The 14,464-nt window shown below is 41.3% G+C and overlaps 1 protein-coding gene across 1 annotated transcript in view; it reads left to right on the forward strand.

Annotated features, from left to right (window-relative positions):
- The first annotated feature begins 203 nt into the window (after positions 1-203).
- The window catches only part of arap3 (ArfGAP with RhoGAP domain, ankyrin repeat and PH domain 3), a 201,844-nt gene continuing 187,583 nt past the window's right edge, over positions 204-14,464 (forward strand). Inside the window, exon 1 of the mRNA XM_048603508.1 lies at positions 204-354. The gene's annotated coding sequence lies outside the window, so the exon portion shown is untranslated. The remainder of the gene's footprint in view (positions 355-14,464) is intronic.

The raw sequence follows: 14,464 nt of genomic DNA on the forward strand, positions 1-14,464 counted from the left end.
ATAAAAATTAAATTAGAAGCAAATATTAGGAAGAGTTTTATTTCAGAAGTGTGGAATATTTGAATAACTTACCAGACTTGTGTTCCTGGGTGAAAGCACCAGGGGCATTCAGGGTGTCTGGATGTTAATATTCAGAGTCTTAGAGCAATGTAATTTGAGGGACTGAAAAGCCTTTTCACATTCTTGTTTCTTCAATTCTTGCTTTCATAGGAACATAAGAAATAGATACAGAAGTAAGCCATTTCAGCCCCTGAAATCTACACTTCTGTTCTGTAAGATGGTCATGAATCTGCCCAGGCCTCATCTGTTCTTTTTTGCCAAACCATCATAGTCTTCAGCTCCCTGATATTTCAGGTAAAATCTATTTGGCTTTTCTTTAAATGTTTTTAGTGATCTAACCTGTACAACTCACTGGGGTGGAGAATTCCAGATTATCACAATGCTCCGGGAGAACAAATTCCTTTGCATCCCAGTTGTAAATGTGTCTACCCTTACTCTGTAACTATAGTCCCCTGTTTGAGACTTTCTTCTCATAGAAACATCTTCTCAATATCTCCCCTAACAAGCCCCCTCAGAATCGTGTATATTTCAATAAGATTACACTTCATTCTTCTAAACTCTACTGAATAAAGGCCTAACCTGTTTAGCCATTTCTGAAAAGGTAATTTGATTATTACGTTGACCATCATTATATCAGTATTGAAGTGCATTAGACTGGTTTTCTCTGTGAAAGAAGTGCAACTATACATTCTAAGTTGTAGAAACAGGGATTTGGAATTCAGTGATCTGAAATGATCTAATAGCTCTTTACCTTTGTCGAAATTATTCTGTAGATTTAACTTCAATAAAAAGGCAGCTAAGTTCTTATGGCCAACCGGCATTTAAAAGAAGTGAATCATTAGTTATTTCATCTCGAATAGGCTTCATTGTCGAGGGCTTCAATTGTTGTTTTGAGAGAGAACCCCACCCTACGTGATTGGCTGAATTTCAGAAGCTATTACGCCTCTCAAATCAGCAACAATTGTATAAATATTCTGAGCGATGCGTAAGGGGTTATTGAAAGATTATCTGTCTTTGGTATGGTTTCTGAGTGGATGTCTGTTTGTTTTTACAATTGATTGACCACTTGGGTATTTGTCAGGATAAATGCTTTGTTTGAGTGACAACTCTAGGAAGTTGTTAGAGATTTGAGAAAAGAAAAGCTTACAGAATTGTTATGATGCAGAAGGAGGCCATTTGGCCCATCGTGCCTGCATCGGTTCTGTTGCCCAGTACCAATCTTCTGCTTTTTTCTCCATTTCCCTGCACACTATTTCTATCCAAATAATCATCCATTTCCCTCTTGAATGCCTTAATTGAAATTGCCTCCACCAGTGCATTCCATGTCCTAATTACTTGCTTCTTGAAAAAGGGTTTTTCTCACATCACTGAATTCATTTGCACATCATTTTAAATCAATGCCACCTTGTTCTTTTTTATTTTATAAGTGGGAACCGCTTCTCCCGATCTAATCTGTCCAGCCATTCTTGATTTTGAAAACTTCTATCAAATTTCCTCTCAGCCTTCTTGTCTCCAAGGAGAACATTCCCAACTTTTTCAGTCATTAAGCTGGTCATCGAGTCTGTCCAGTGGGACAGTTACAGCCTTGGGTGAGAAAGAAACTCCAACCCCAACCCTTCCACAGGAGGTCGAGCCACTTGGCTTCAAGTCACTAGAAACAGTGGCCTTCTTTAGGCAACAGAAAGATGCTAACAGGGAGGTAATGGCATTGTGGTGTTGTGACAGGACGATTAATCCAAAGACCCAGTAACATTTTGGGTATCAGGTTTGAATCCTGCCATGGTAGAACTTGAATTCAATTTAAAAAAAAGGGAACCAAGAGTCTAATGATGATCCTGAAACTACTGTTGATTGTCAGAAAAAAAAAATCTCGTTCACTAATGTCCTTTGTGGAAGGAAATCTGTCATCCTTACCTGGTCTGGCCTCCATGTGACTCCAGACCCACAGCAATATGATTGACTCTTAACTGCCCTCTTGGCAATTAGAGATGGGCAATAAATACTGGACTAGCCAACGACACCCATGTCACCTGGATATAAAAAAGGCAATAGGACTCTTGATTCCACAGCCACTGTTGTCTTACAAACATAACTATAAGAAAACAGCCAACAATCTCTTAACCACTGCTGTGCTGCAAACAAACACAACTCTCGCTGATGTAGATCTGACCTCAGAAGAGAATCATAAAATAAATATTAATCATCCCAAACAGAATAAGTGAATCAGATGGTCACCACTAGCACACAGAATGATCTGGGATGGAGTGATATCGACTAAATGACCTCACTTAGGGTCAGGAGATCCAACACCAGGTAGCAATTCATTCCTTCTGTCTCTTGCATGCTCAATGCTCAACTGCAATCCAGCAGAGTTTGCCAGATTATAATCTGCTTTATTTCTCCCCCTGATATTGTACTAGACATTATAATTGGCAGGAAACATCAAAGTCAAATACCCTGAAACCTGCATTAAACAAGAAAGGGTTCAAAAGTGTGAAAGATTTTAACTTATTCATATCCATTTCAAAGAGTTCTCATTCCTATTACAAAGTTCCTGATGTCTCACCATAGTGAAAACAGGATGAGTAGTTATGGAAAACACAGAAAGAAAACGGGGGAAAGAGGAGGCATGGAGGAATAGCGAGGAGGGGTGTGAAGGGTGAGAGAATGAGCGGGTGAGCTATATACGAATGATATAGAAAGTTGGACTGATATTCCTCAGAAGTTTAGTGGGCATGGCAGCCCTCCCTCTGCACCCCGCCATCCCTGCCCAGTCTGAATCTGCCTTTAGTCAGCCTCCTTAAGGGACAGATTAGAACCATGTCTCGAGAGCTAAATAGAAGGAGGGGAACGGGGTATTGCTGGAGGAGATGACTGGTTTGTGTTGAGGCTCTCTGGAAGTGATTGACTCACATTTCCTGAACCTGAGATGGATGACCAGTTTCACTGTCATTTCTCAGCTGGCATTTGTTTCACAGTCTGAAAAAGAGCTTGTTGTTGATTCGAAGTGTTTCCGAATATATGCCATGCTGATAGTTCCTGCTCATACGTCAGGACATTGTGTACAAGCAGTGACCTGGAAAGTTAGTCAATCATTGTAATGAACGTTCAGAGGTGTGGGGGATGAAATCTAGCCGTTTGGAAATGACAAAACCTCCAACAGACAAAAATGAAACATTTCGGCATTTAAAACAGGGCTCTCCAACCAAAACTCTTACCGTCATGCATAGAAGTCTCCCTCAACCCAATACCTGAGTCACAATCAAATCAGTTTGCTGCTTTTGATGCAAAGATCACGTTTTTTAACCTAATAGTCCCTTGGTCAGCACTTTCCAAACCCTTTCACTCCATGACCCTAACTCAAGGCGTGAAAACAGTCACAAACCCTCAGTGAGAGGCGGAGCAGGAAGATGGGGAGAGAGCAGGCAAAAGGGGGATTGGCAGCTGCTGTCTCAAAGCTTGTGACCCCAAAATTTCAGCTCATGACCCCCACTTTGAGAAGTCCTGACCTATATCCCAGAACTGACCAAACCATCATTTGTTGATTTGTATGTGAAGTAGTTTGATGCCTGCAGTTAAATTGCTCACCCGCTCATGTTGTAATGAATCGCACTCTGAGAAGAAGATGAGAAAATGTTATTATAACAACAGCAATAGCAATGGAAAGGGAGAGTGCTGGATTCTGCCAATTCTCTCCCATGTTGATAGTTAGGAGGAGATCGGTGTACACTGTTGGACCAGTGGCCTGTTTCTGGGTTATAAATACAGTACTGTACTATCTACTACAGTTTGACAACATCTTTATGCTCTCACCTGAACCATGTGGTTAGAAAATAAACCAGTTTGCAAACCTCATTCCTCATTAGAATACACCACAATCTCCATTTTATCTTTCAATTCCTTCTATTGCTGACAATCTCTATTTTTGTTAAAAATTCCATCAGTGAAAATTTTCCCCCCTCACATTATTATGTTCTGTTCTCAGTCTAACCCTCACTGCCTGCTTCTCCCGAAGTGTTCTCTTCCACTCAATAATTATCAATACTCATCTCTCTATGCTAATCTCACTGCTCCTTGTCATTATTTCCATTATTTGTGCTTCTAGTACTGCCTGTTCTTTTTCTCCCTACTCCCACTTCATTTCTGCCTTTATTGGTGACCATTTTATCCCGCTGTGTCACTACTTTCTCTTCCCTCAATGCGTGTTGCGACCTTTCGAGTCCAACGCACTGATTGTGCAGGAATGAGACTTTCACAATACAATGCTAACACCTCCCACTACAGCAAAAACTGGCACCCAGCAACACACTGTTTATTGCTGTAAATCAGTTTTATGTTCAGAAAGGTCAGATATTTGGTTACCAATTAACAGATGTTTACTTTCAAAGCAGCTTTTATTTAAGAAACTTCCTCACTTAAGGTTGGATCATTTAGTATATTCGAGGCTGATACAGACAGCTTTTCAATCATTAAAACAGTTCAGGGTTATGAGAAAAAGGTAGGAAAGTGGAGTTAAGGATTATCAGATCAGCTATGATCTCGTTGAATGGTAGAGCAGACTTGATGGACTGAATAGCCTACTTTTCCACCTTTGACTAATGGTCTTAGGACCCCTCCTGTCATGCAGGTTTAATCAAGCTCATCCAAAATTAGAGACAGTAAAAGTTTTGAATTGAAATTATGAGTACTAAATAGATTTCAAAATACAGGGTCTCAGTTTGAGGAATAGGCAGAGTATATTTTTTGATGGGTACATTTCAAGTAACACTTTCTGATTAAATTTCTGTCTGAGCTATTATGATGCTGGTATTAACCAGTGATTAAATGTCAGAAAATACGGCCTCTTACCATTTGTGGAAAACTTGAAAGAATATGAGAGACACATTATCTCCCTCATTCTCTCACTTAAAGTTCTCATATAAACTCTTAGATTCTGCTTTCATTCAAAGACAGCTCATTAACAAGAAAATAATGTTAATATCTGAGCTGCATAAAGTCAGTTCTATTGTTACTCACCAGAACCTCAATAGTGAATAAGACAGTCTAAACTGGGTGACAAATTAAAGTGAAACTTTACACACAGGTGGTTAAGAAACGTGTATTGGGAACAGTCAAAAGTTCAAAAGTAGATTGTATGCATCAGTGGACTTTGAACTGATAGGAAATGTAGTAAATAAGGAAAGGAGGGTATGATCGAAACAAGGAAAGTAGCAGAGAGAAAAATAGGAGAGAGAAAGGTAAGGAGTAATGGAGAGAATCACAGAAATGTTACAGTGAAGAAGAGGGCCATTCAGCCCATCATCAGAGAAGAGGGAACAGAGAAACAACAAAGAGAGTTGGAGACAAAAACACGTAAAAAAAATATGAATTAGGAGCAGGCCCTTCAAGCTGCGCTCTCATTCTGTAGATCATAGCTGATCTGATTAATATTCAAAAACTCTGCTTCCGCCATCTTTTGAGAAAGAGGTTTCCACAGATTTCACAACCTGCTCTGTGGAAAAAGAATCTTCTCATATCTGTGTTAAATGGGTGACCCATTATTTTTTAATAGTGACCCCGAGTTCTGGATTCTCCCACAAGTGGAATCACTCTGTTCACATTCTGACAAGATTGTTCAGGATCTTATATCAATCAAGTTGCCTGTTATGCTTCTAAATTCTGGCGGATACAAACTGAACATGTCCAACTGCTCCTTTCCTGTTTCTGACTTCCACTCATACTGACTCAGTGGAGAAACCCTCCTCTACGGCCTCCCTTTCTGCAGCTGTGATACCATCCCTGATTAGCAATGCCACTCCCCCACCTCTTTTACCTCCCTCCCTATTTCTTTTGAAACATCTATACTCCAAAACATCCAACAACCATTCCTGCCCCTGTGTTATCCAAGTCTCCATAATGGCCACAACATCGTAGTCCCAAGTACTGATCCATGCTCTAAGTTTGTCACCCTTATTCCTGACACTTCTTGCATTGAAGTAGACACACCTTAACCCGTCGCACTGACTGCCACTTTGGCCTTCAACTGTTTACCCCTCCTCATAGACTCTCTGTTCTCTGATCTGTAGCTCTGGCTCCCATCCCCCCTGCCAAACTACTTTAAACCCTCCTGAAGAGCTATAGACCCCCCCAATAGCAACAGAGACACTGAGGAACAGATTGGGAGACAGATTTTGGAAAGGTGCAGAAGTAATAGGGTTGTTGTCGTGGGCGACTTCAACTTCCCTAATATAGACTGGAACCTGCTAAGTGCAAATAGTTTGGATGAAGCAGATTTTGTCAGGTGTGTCCAGGAAGGATTTTTGACTCGATATGTAGGTAGGCTGACTAGAGGGGAGGCCATATTGGATTTGGTGCTTGGCAAAGAACCAGGTCGGGTGTCAGATCTCTCAGTGGGACAGCATTTCGGTGATAGTGATCACAACTCCCTGACCTTTACTATAGTCATGGAGAGGGATAGGAGCAGACGGTATGGGAAAGTATTTAATTGGGGGAGGGGGAATTACAATGCTATTAGGCAAGAACTACAGAGCACCAATTGGGATCAGATGTTCTCAGGGAAATGCACGACAGAAATGTGGAGGTTGTTTAGGGAGCAGTTGCTACAGGTACTGGGTGGGTTTTTCCGACTGATGCAAGGAAAGGATGGTAAGGTGAAGGAACCTTGGATGACAAGACATGTGGAACACGTAGTCAAGAGAAAGAGGAAGCTTACTTAAGGGTGAGGAAGCAAGGATTGGACAGGGCTGTAGAGGGCTACAAGGTAGCCAGGAAGGAACTGAAGAATGGACTTAGGAGAGCTGGAAGGGGGTATGATAAAACCTTGGCGGGTAGGATCAAGGAAAACCCCAAAGCTTTCTATACTTATGTGAGGAACAAGAGGATGGCCAGAGTGAGGGTAGGGCCAATCAGGGATAGTGGAGGGAACTTGTATGCGGAATCAGAGAAAGTAGGGGAGATCCTTAATGAATACTTTGCTTCAGTATTCACCAGTGAGAGGGACATTGACGTTTGTGAGGACAGCATGAAACAGGCAGATATGCTTAAACAGGTTGATGTTAGGAAGGAGGATGTGTTAGAAATTTTGAAAAACATGAGGATAGATAAGTCCCCCGGGCCAGATGGGATATACCCAAGATTACTACGGGAAGCGAGGGAAGAGATTGCTGCCCCTTTGGCAATGATCTTTGCGTCCTCATTGTCCACTGGAGTAGTAACAGAAGATTGGAGGATGGCAAATGTCATTCCCTTGTTCAAGAAAGGGAATAGGGATAATCCTGGAAATTACAGACCAGTCAGTCTTACTTCTGTGGTGGGCAAATTATTGGAGAGGATTCTGAGACGTAGTATTTATGATTATTTGGAAGAGCACAGTTTGATTAGAAATAGTCAGCACTGTGTTGTAAGGGGCAGGTCATGCCTCACAAGCCTTATTGAATTCTTTGAGGATGTGACAAAACACATCGATGAAGGTAGAGCAGTGGATGTGGTGTGTATGGATTTTAGCAAGGTATTCGACAAGGTTCCACATGGTAGGATCATTCAGAAAGTAAGGAGGCATGGGATTCAGTGAAATTTGGCTCTCTGGATACAAAACTGGCTGTCTAATAGAAGACAGAGGGTGGTAGTAGATGGAAAGTATTCAGCCTGGAGCTCGGTGACCAGTGGTGTTCCGCAGGGATCTGTTCTGGGACCTCTGCTGTTTGTGATCTTTATAAATGACTTGGATGAGGAAGTGGAAGGGTGGGTTAGTAAGTTTGCTGATGACATGAAGGTTGTTGGAGTTGTGGACAGCGTGGAGGGCTGTTGTAGGTTGCCACGGGACATTGACAGGATGCAGAGCTGGGCAAAGAAGTGGCAGATGGAATTCAACCCAGAAAAGTGTGAAGTGATTCATTTTGGAAGGCGGAATTTGAATGCAGAATACAGGGTTAATGGCAGGATTCTCGGCAGTGTGGAGGAACAGAGGACCTTGGTGTCCACGTCCATAGACCCCTCAAAGTTGCTACCCAAGTTGATAGGGTTGCAAAGAAGGCGTATGGTGTGTTGGCTTTCATTGGCAGGGGAATTGAGTTTAAGAGTTGTGAGGTTATGCTGCAGCTCTATAAAACTCTGGTTAGACCACACTTGGAATATTGTGTTCAGTTCTGGTCACCTCATTACAGGAAAGATGTTGAAGCTTTAGAGAGTGTGCAGAGGAGATTTACCAGGATGCTGCCTGGACTGGAGGGCAGGCCTTACGAGGAAAGGTTGAGGGAGCTAGGGCTTTTTTCATTGGAGCGAAGAAGGATGAGAGGTGACTTGATAGACGTGTACAAGATGATGAGAGGCATAGATAGAGTGGATAGTCAGAGACTTTTTCCCAGGGTGGAAATGACTATTACAAGGAGGCATAATTTTAAGGTGATTGAAGGAAGGTACAGGGGAGATGTCAGAGGTAGGTTCTTTACACAGAGAGTGGTGGGTGCGTGGAATGCGATGCTGGCAGTGGTAGTGGAGTCAGATACTTTAGACACTTTTAAGCGACTCTTGGATACGCACATGGAGGATAGTAAAATGTAGGGTAACCCTAACCCTAACCCTAACTCTATTGCAGGATAATAGGTCGGCACAATATCGTGGGCCGAAGGGCCTGTACTGTGCTGTACTGTGCTATGTTCTCTGTTGTATGTTTAACTCTTTGTCAGAAGACCTATCCATTCCAGGTTTTACTCCAAAATATTTCCAATCTTTTATATCCTTCCTTAAATAAGGGGACCAATCCTGTTCACATTCCAAATGTGATCTCACTGATGCCCTGTCAATATTTTTTGAATGGATCTATCCAGAGATTTCATGACCTACCTCTGGTGCAGGTGGGACTTGAAACTAGACCTCCTGGTTTAGAGACAGGGACACTACCACTGTATCACAGGAGCCCTTAACCAATGTCCTTTACAACAACTTCCTTTGATTTGTTTTACTTCCTTGCTTTTGTACCCTGTGGACTAGATTTCTGTGTGCCCAATTGGATTGGCCCAGTTCTAAAACTCCACTTCTGGGTCCTATGAGTTCTGTGAGGCTGGGAGGACAGTGGGGGTGGAACAGGAATGTGAAGTCCCCCACATTGTTAATTGAGTTCATTCTGATGATTAAGTAGCTCCTATGAGCTTACCTTCAATGGCATTGATTTTGGTGCAGTAGGGGTGTGGAATTGTGAAAAAGACTTACATCAGACTCGAAATGTTAACACTGTTTCACTCTCCACAAATGCTGCCAGACCCACTGAGTTTCTCCAGCACTTTGTTTCTTTTTCACATCCCCAGTGTGAAACTTTTCTTCTCAGAATCACAGAATTGTTGTGGGGCAGGAGGAAGCTATTTGGCCCGTATTGCCTGCACTAACTCTATCATTGAATGTCAGTCTCCTGCCCCATTCCCTGTACACCATTCCTATTAAAATAACCATTTAACACCCTCTTGAAGGTATCAATTGAACCTGCTCCAAAAATGTTTCTAGGCAATGCATGCCATACTGTGCTACTCTTCCTTCCTTTGCACATTAATTTAAATCTCTACTGTCTCATTCGTGTTTCTTTACAATCAGAAACAGCTTCACCCTACCTACTCAATTCAGCCTGGTCATGATGTTTAAAATTTCATCCTGATTTCCTTTCAACCTTCTCTCCAGGGGAATAGTCCCAACTTCTTCAGTTTATCCTCATAGCTGAAATTTCCTGGAACCATCCTTGTAAATTGCATCTGCACTTTTTCCAATGCAATTGTGAGTTTCCAATTACGTGGCACCCACAACAGTACACAATACTCAAATAGACTATGGTCTATAATTATCTGTAAGATTTTATTTTGCCGTTTGTTTACTGTGGTATCTAATCACTGAATGAATTCACAAGAGGTTGCCAGTGTACTTTTAGTGATAGAACATCAAAGTTTATTGCACAAAAACCTAGAACAAGCATGAACTATGTTACAGCATGCAAGAACTATTCAAAATAGTCTTATTACAAATAACAGAAGTAAAAATTGAACCAATCTTTGTCTCAATACCAATGATACAGATACTCAAACCTCAGTTAAGAGTCACTCTGTTTCCACTTTAAAGCTCATTGTTAAATTGGCACAAATGTAGTCAGGTTCTTTCTGGCAACATTCTGCATGCACTTGATGCTATTCGCATTAGTTATAGCTAACTCAGCTCACTTATTGTTCAACATGAAAGTGAACAAATCTCCAGGACCTGATCAAATGTATTCCAGACATTGTGGGAAGTTTGGGGAGGAAATTTCAGGGCCCCTGGCAGAAATATTTGTATCATCTATAATCACTGGCGAGGCATCGAAAGACTGAAGGTTGCCTAATGTTGCGCCTTTATTTAAGAGAGGCTGTAAGGAGAAACCTAGGAATTATAGACCTGTGGATCTAATATCAGTGGTGGGTAAGTTGTTGGAGGTGATTCTGAAAGATAGGATTTACATGCATTTGGAGAGGCAAGGAATGATTAGGGATAGTCAGCACAGTTTTGTGTGAGGGAAACCAATTCTTACAAAATTAACTCAGTTTTTTGAGGAATTAGCAGGAAAAGTTTGAAGGTAGAGCAGTAACCGTTGTTTACTTGGACTTTAGTAAAGCCTTTGATAAGGTTTCGCATGGCAGACTAATTACTAAAGTTTGATCACATGGAATTCAAGATGAGCTTCCCATTTGGATATCAAATTGGTTTAACGGCAGGAGACAGAGAGTGGCAGTGGAGGGTTGATTATTTGGACTGGAGGCTTGTGGCTGGCGGTATTCCACAGGGATCGGTACTGGGCCCTCTTGTCATTTATATAAATGATTTGGATGAGAATATAGAAGGCATGGTTAGTAAGTTTGTGGATGACACCAAAATTGGTGGCATAGCAGACAGTGAAGAAGTATATCTAAGATCACAAAGAGATCTTGATCAATTGGGTCAATGGGCTGAAGAATGGCAGATGGAGTTTCTTCTGAATAAATGCAAGATATTGCATGTTGGTAAAACAAACAAGAGCAGGACTTATACAGTTAATGAGAGGACCCTGGATAGTGTTGTAGAACAGAGAGACCTAGGGGTTCAGGTACATAATTCTTTGAAACTTGTGTCACAGGTAGACAGTGTAGTTAAGAAGGAATTTTAGCATGCTTGCCTTCATTGCTCAGACCTTTGAGTATAGGAGTTGGGATGTCATGTTGAGATTGTACAGGATCTTGGTGAGGCCTCTTCTGGAGTACTGTGTGTAGTTCTGGTCGCCCTGTTATATGGGAGATATTATTAAACTGAAGAATGTTCAGAAAAATTTACCAGGACGTTGCTGGGAATGGAGAGTTTGAGTTCTTGGGAAAGGCTGGAACATTTTTCAGTGGCGTGTAGGAGGTTCAGGGATAATACCCTATAGAGGTTTATAAAATCATGAGGGGCATAGATAAGGTGAATAGCAAAGTGACAATAATAGTGACAAGACCGCAGTATCACAAAAACGTATGTGAAAAATCCATAGGCAGAAGTGCTATTTGTTTAGCAGTCTCAAAAACAGTCTGGCAGAAAATAAGACTTAGTGGCTTAAAAGCCAGTAAGACACAATTCCTTTTTAATTCTCATACTTAAAGTTCTTCTTTAAACTTTAATCAACATATCTCACTTTGATTCAAAAACAGCGTACTAACAAGCAGATAATCATTCATATCTGAGCTGCACAAAGTCAGTCCCAGTGTTACTCACCAGAATCTCAGATGTTTTCTGGAGAAATAAGTATGAGTCACGGAGTCATACAGCACAGAAACAGACCAACCAGTCCATGCCTGGTCATTGCTGAGGGGTGACTTTTTTACACAGAGAGTGGTTAGTGTGTGGAATGAATTGCCAGAGGACATGATGGATGCAGGAATAGTTACAATGTTTGAAAGACATTTGGATAAGTTTGTGAATAGGGTAAGTTTGGAGGGATATGGGCCAAAACAAGGCAGGTGGGTCTAGTTTAGTTTGGGAACATGGTTGGCATGGACTGGTTGGTCTGTTTCTGTGCTGTATGACTCCATGACTCATAATTATTTCTCCAGAAAACGTCTGAGATTCTGGTGAGTAACACTGGGACTGACTTTGTGCAGCTCAGATATGAATGATTATCTGCTTGTTAGTACGCTGTTTTTGAATCAAAGTGAGATATGTTGATTAAAGTTTAAAGAAGAACTTTAAGTATGAGAATTAAAAAGGAATTGTGTCTTACTGGCTTTTAAGCCACTAAGTCTTATTTTCTGCCAGACTGTTTTTGAGACTGCTAAACAAATAGCACCTCTGCCTATGGATTTTTCACATACGTTTTTGTGATACTGCGGTCTTGTCACTAGCCAACAATTTTTTTTTTCCTGCTACCCATCATTTTCCTAATGCACTAAACTGTACACCTCAAGGGTTTACACATCTCTTTAAATGTATGTAAACAAAGTTCATGCACCCCTGTACCACAACTCTAAACAAATCCAAAATGAAACAAAAACTGTCTTCCATCTTCTTAACACATTATGGATGAATACAAAGTCAAACCCAAAGCTATACATGATTCTTCCACTTCAGAATGCAGGTTTATGAACACTAATATAGCAATAATCTTCATCAAATTGGTTGAGTGATAGTGAAGGTGAGACCCCATGGGACCCAAGGAAATTTGGCAAATTGGATCCAGAATTAGCTGAGCGGCAGGAAGAAGAGGGTGGTGGTTGAGGGGTGTTTTTGTGACTGTGTCCAGGCAGGTTCCACAGGCATCAGTGTTGGGGCCCTTGCTGTTTGTGGTTTATATAAATGACTTAGATTTTAATGTCAGAAAGTTGATCAGTAAGTTACTGGTTGAACCAAAAGTTGGTGGTGTGGTAAGTAATGAAGAGGATAGTCTTAGATTACAGGAGGATATAAACAGGCTGGTCAGATGGGCTGATCAATGGCAAATGGAATTCAAGCCAGATAAGTGTAAGGTGATGCACTTAGACAGGTCAAACAAGGCAAAGGAATACATGATGAACAGTCAGACCCTGGGAAGCACCAAGGATCAGAGGGGCTTGGTGTGTACGTACACCGATCCCTTAAGGTATCAGGACAGGTGGGTAAAGTGGTTAAGATGGCATAAGAGATACTTGCCCTTATTAACTGAGGCATAGAGTTTAACAGAAGGGAGGTTTTGCTGGAACTGTATAAAATGTTAGTTAAATCACAGCTAGAGTATTGTGTGTAGTTCTGGAATCCACATTCTAGGAAGGATGTGATTGCACTGGAGAGGGTGCAGAGGAGACTTACCAGGATGTTGACTAGGCTGGAGAATTTTGGTTAAGAAGAGAGATTGGACAGACTCTACTCCTTCAAGCAGGGCATAATTGAGATATAAAGAATTATGAGGGGCATAGGCAGGATAGACAGGAAGAAACCTTTTCCCCTTGGTGGGATGGATCATTGACCAGGGTCATAGATTTAAGGTAAAAGCAGGTGTGGAAAATATTTTTCACCCAAGAGGGTGGTGGAGATCTGGAACTCACTGTCTGTGAGGGTGGTAGAGACAGAAACCCTCATCACATTTAACAAGTACTTAAATGTGCCACTTGTGATGCCAAGGTATATGATGTTACAGGCCAAGTGCAGGAAAATGGGATTAGAATAGTTAGGCGGTTGTTTCTCATCAGTGTCAATCTCTGTGGGCTGAACAGCCATTTTCTATCTTTCCAAATGTTGTGTTCTTCAGAAATAAAGAAATTGTGCCCTGAAATTGGACCGCTGTGCAATATCTGTACCCCTTTTATTCTAACTTTTATACACTCCCAATTATGATTGCTTATTCAATAGTGCAAATGACATAAATTTGTTACTGGGGCTATTTTGTTTTCTCACTTCTGATCTTTTTTTTCTCTCACTTGAAGAATCGAGAGAAAGGACCAAGTGTAAAATGTGGAGATGGGTAGTTCTGATCAAGGAGGGAATGGGTATATTTGTACCAGCTTGTTAAGGTCCTGATAGTTCTGCCTGATCAAAATTAGCTGTACTTATTGTTATCATGCATTAACTCTTGTGGTTGTCTAAGAACAGTCCCTCTTCTGTACAGCGGTGTATCTTCTACGACGAATCACTAGATAGACCCAAGATCAAGTCAAGACAAAGGACGAATGGTGGCAATGAACTACGTCAAAAACTCTTCTCCAGTACCACACACTGGGAGAGTCGGCAAATATTACAAGGTATCAGGAGTGGTCACACAGAACATAGAACAGTATAGCACAGGAACAGGCCCTTCAGTCCATCATTTCAGTGCCGACCTTGATGCCATTCTAAGTTAATCCAAACTGCATATTCTGTGTCTGTTCATGTGTCTGTTGAACCGTCTCTTAAACGTTGCTACCACCTCCCTGGCACT

The sequence above is a fragment of the Rhincodon typus genome, chromosome 12 (genome assembly GCF_021869965.1).
Source record: "Rhincodon typus isolate 14 chromosome 12, sRhiTyp1.1, whole genome shotgun sequence".
Lineage (NCBI taxonomy): Eukaryota > Metazoa > Chordata > Chondrichthyes > Orectolobiformes > Rhincodontidae > Rhincodon > Rhincodon typus.